Below are 5,063 nucleotides of genomic sequence, written 5' to 3'. Positions count from 1 at the left end.
TATATACACACACACACACACACACACACAAGTATACTGTGTATACTAAGCTTCAACTTAAAACCCAACTCTCATGAACAAATTTTTGTTTGGGACAAAGGTTAGGTGTTTAAAAACTGTGTTTAGGTTAGGCAGTTCTGTGTCACTAAAGAGAAGATTTCACCGAATTTTCTGTCCTGGTAGCAGGATTTTATGGGAACAGAAAGCAATGGAGAGCTCCTCTGGAAGAGATGGGCTTTTTTAGGACCTTGTCAAATGTAATTTGCAAATGTGTGAAGGAAGAGCATTTTGGTTTTCTGTAAGAGTACATAGCAATAAAGTTGAAAAAAGACCATCATGCAGTAATGCTGGCCCGATTATATACCCTGTATACCTGTTTGTTTACATGAAATGGTTTAGTACAGCTCCTGCTGTACTTCCGTCACATTCCAATGTAAGTACTGCATGTCTCATAGAACAGAATGCTTTGGTTGCTTCTCCATTTCCTTTGCCACCAGGCCATATACAAAACGAAGCTGGATGTAGTATAAAGCAAGCATGATGGGGGTTGCTTTTGTGGCAGCTGAATGTATAACTGTTTTATGCAAGTTTATTGTGTCCAGAGTTGGAATTTATGAAACTAAACAAGGATGAATGATAAATATAAACAATACTGAAAAGTGAAAATAAGCATCTGTCAAAGAAGAACTTTTGGTAGAACTGCTGTTGATTCAGTTAACAGGAATTGTATTCCAAGGAAATCAGAATCCCGAATGACACATCACCAGTTGTAAGACCTTTATCCATGGGATTGCTGTTGTTGGAAGCGCTTCAGATTTTTCCGGAAGTATCCGTTGAGACTTATATGAGACATAGTCCAAAAGGTTATTACTAAGGAAAGAACTGTTGACCCTTCAGCCTAGTTTATTCCCATATGTGTATGTACAGTATACCTAAACTCCATGTAGCTACTAGTCATTTGAAATCAGTTTATGAGCCATTTTGCCTTTAGGTAATCTAATGCAAGTTTTCAGATTTTATTTTACAATAAAACAAATTGTAAATATAAATAACATATGGCTTTAAAAAATAATAATATCAATATATAACAGTGGTACCAGTTGCCTAATTTATACTTTACTTACAGTAATTTGTGATGTGTTAATTTATTTGTATGTACTTTTGGGTAGCGATTTTGTATTGTTGACAGAAAGTTTAACCTGGATGCTATTTAAAAGGTCAGAGAAAAGAGTGGCTTTACAACCTAAAAACACCAACATGATAGTGTGTTATAATGATAAAGGTTATCTTCCCTTTTATACCAAATTGAAAGGATCCATAAGGGATATACACAGGCACATCTCTCACTGAGAATGGGAGCCATTGATTTATGCAGATTAGGGATTTAACTTAGTAAAGGCTGTGTGATACTACCTCCTTTTAGAGAAACATTTTGTGCACAGACTTAAAACAGGGCGTTCGGCACAAGTAAGACACATTACAAAAAAAGGCTTAATAGCCTGGTTTCAGCTCTCAAATTGTTGCTGACCTCTCACATGTAGTAAAGGATTCAAACACACAAGGGTCCTGAAGGCAGTCACATCTGATTAGGCAGTATGTTATTTGTTACAAATTGTGAAACTGTGTAACTGTGTATCAGGGACATTTAAACAGACAGATCTGTGAAATTATTTGCCTGCAGTATTCAGGGGCCTTTTAAGGCAGCTCATGATATGGTGTAGGAAGCTACACCATAAGCACATTAATACTTTCACCACCTCTTCCCTCCAAAAAAAACCATTACAACCACAAGACATCTGATTGTAGTGCAATTTGTGATTCACAGTGGGTTTTCAGCTGTTAAATAGATCAAAACTCAGATTCTCCCAAATTGCCCGGAGAAGGGATTTTACATGGCTTGGCAATACTGCTTGACTTTGTGGAAGATAACACAGATAAAGAAATAGATTACAAAGATTCTGCTTCATTTCCAGAGAAATGAATAATATGAGGTGAATTATAATGCCCACATTGTAATTTCTCTCAGCCTTAACTCACTCAAATAGTGTTTATGGATCTGGTTTTTTTTACTTTACCCCGAGCCAAATTTGCTGTGAATATGATCAGTATATTTGACATCTATTTTATTTATGAATGTCTTGGAGCTGAATTTAGCCTCTTTAAATACCTACTGTATGTTTTTTCCAATCAGAGTTGGTGCTCTAAAGAACATTGTAAAGAAACCAGATGCATTCTGATATTGCCTTTATTTACAACATACTTTACTTACGTTAACATTACAATTGACAACTGGTTATCATTTAGAAGAATTGCCTTTCCTCAGCGTTCACTGTACTAGATTATATCATTCTCTGCGCAGCTCAGTTTACCCTGCTCCCCCCTCCAAAGCACCTGCTTTGTGTTCAGAGATTAGAAGGCTGGAAATATTCCAAGTCACTTTTGGGGGGAGGAGGAGCAGGAAAAAGTGAGCTTCTGAGAATACAATTTGATTGATTTCAGTGTATTTGCTATGAACTTTGAGAATCAGAACTCCTAACCTGCATACCTGCCTAGTTAGGTGTTTAAGAAGGTACTGAAGCATTTGGATCAGCAGATAACTCTTATTAACAGGAGAAGAGTCAGCAAAGGCAATCTCCATACATTGTAGGTACAGATTTCCTTTAAGCATCTCACACTTTTTATTCTTTTTAATGTAAAAGGAGGCTCAGAATGTAGTGCACTAAAACTAAGATGCCATGGTAAATAAAGAGAGGGAGATGTGTTTCGTCTTGTTGCTGGTAGTTTTTAATTCAAAGTTTGCCGCATCCACAAGTAGTGTAAATGTTGCAACTCCCCTAAGTATGATGAACAAAGTGTGCTGTACAATTTCCTAAGGCTAAACCTTCCCGTACCTAAACACTTAAAACCTAAACATAACATCTAAATAAAAATGGTTCCCCACACCGAAGCCAGAGAAAGTGAATAGTGACCATACGTTATTCGTCACTAGATATAATCCACACTCCCAACACATCAATCGAGTCCTGTACCACAATATTAACATCTTATTAGCCGATAGATCACTTACCCCCACTATCAAACGGGCACCACGGATGGTATATCCCAGACTAGGTCCTGCTCCCCAAAGCCAGAAAAATGGATAGTGACCATACACTGCTTGTCACTAGATATAATCCACACTCCCAACACATCAAACAAGTCCTGTTCCCCAATATTAACATCTTATTAGCCAATATATCACTTACCCCCACTATCAAACGGCACTTTAGGTGGTATATTCCACATTGAAGAAGGGACCCAGCATGGCCCTGAAACTTTGGCAAATTGACGCTTGTGACATGTTTCTTCAATAAATAAGCATAACAATTGAATGCTTTTGACTGAGTGCTGGTGATCTTCATCTTTTTTTTTTTTTTTAATTAAATACGTTTTTCTTTTTATTTCAATAATACGAAACATAGAACAAACTTATACATCCATAATTACATATAAAAACAGCAATACAAAACAGATGACAATACCTACAAACCCCGAAAAAATAAACAAAACAAATAAACCACAAAAAAACCTCTCCATATAAAATGAAATTAATTTTCCTCTCAACATACCATATCTTTCAAGCCACGTCACTCCTCAAAATACCAATAAAATTTAGGAGAGATATTATACGGAAGATATTATACCCAAAGTCCTTTACCATATTCAATCCACTTAACCCACATTTTACCATATTCATCCATACTTCATCTTTACTATACTAAATACCTCTCAGCCTTGCCCCTTTCACTATTTCTTAAACTTAACCCTTGGGACAACTTCACAAATTTGCATTGCCACAATACATGGTACCTTACAATGCACATATTAGTGCATTACAGTGGCATTTGTTTTAGTGCATTACAGTTTACATTTTTCAGTGGACTAAAGAAGCGCACCTGCATTGCATTGTATGCATGGTAATGCACTACCAGGCATTGGGGCAAGCTGTGCTGGAAAAATAGTACAGGTGCTTTTTTTAAATCCATTTTGGTGTGTTGGAAACTATTTAAATGAATGGGCTGACTTGATGTAATGTTCGTTAACACACCACATAACTTACATTAACGTGCATGCATTAATGCATCCCACAGATGTGAATGGGACCTTGGAGTGGAGCAAACATTTTAGCAAAAGCCCCTCTTGCCTTTCAAGTACATGTATACTTGCTAGAAGCTCTCTTTGACAGATTCACAGTCTCTTTATCTATGAACTCCCCTACAGTGGCCAGACCAGAATTTGGCTCCACCTACTTATCCCAATGGCTATTGCGAATAAAGCATATCCCAAGGCCACTCTTATTAGTTTGTGTGCACTAAGATGCCCCTTTCTTCACATTTGTTATGTCTGGCATAAATGTTTCATGAAAAATGCTCTCATGTAAATGTAATCTGACGATATGTGAAATTTACAATATCCTCTTTTTGTAGTGAAAATTTAGCTTATGTTTTACTCTCAGAAAATTAGAATAGCTTGTTATTAAGACCCCTTTCACACTGTCCGATCCGGAGGGATATCCGTGCATGGAACCCCTCCTGATCAGATGTCAGACGTACCAGGGAGCTAGTAGCGAGATGAGGAACCCACTGGCAGTAAGCAGCAGACAGTCCAGAAACGAGGTACAAGTTTAGGGATAATCCAAGAGAGGTAGTCAATGTCCAATCCGGGTCGAGGCAGCGAAGTTTCTAAGGCGAAAGACAGTCCAAGGGTCGGCAATCGGGAAGGATACAAAGGGGCAACAGGTAACAAGAGGATCAGCAGGGAGGCTAGGTGTCCACCATAAGGTGGAATAACTCAGCAATAAGCCAGAGCTCAGGCCAGGTTTTTATAGCCAGGGGAGGTAGGACCACCCCCTGGTCACCGAGGCAACCGGGAGGCTTCCCCCCCCGTGAACCAATGGCAGGCGAGGAAGATGGAAGGTGTGTACTGGGAACCTCTCCTAGCAAGGCTCACACCTGATAGCACGATGACACAGGAGCGCCATGCACACGCCACGCACACGCCGCGCGACTCGCGCACCCGCACCC

Source organism: Nanorana parkeri, unplaced genomic scaffold (assembly GCF_000935625.1).
Source record: "Nanorana parkeri isolate BGI_ZX_2015 unplaced genomic scaffold, ASM93562v1 scaffold1008, whole genome shotgun sequence".
NCBI classification, from domain to species: Eukaryota; Metazoa; Chordata; class Amphibia; order Anura; family Dicroglossidae; genus Nanorana; species Nanorana parkeri.
This window is presented reverse-complemented; position numbering follows the sequence as displayed.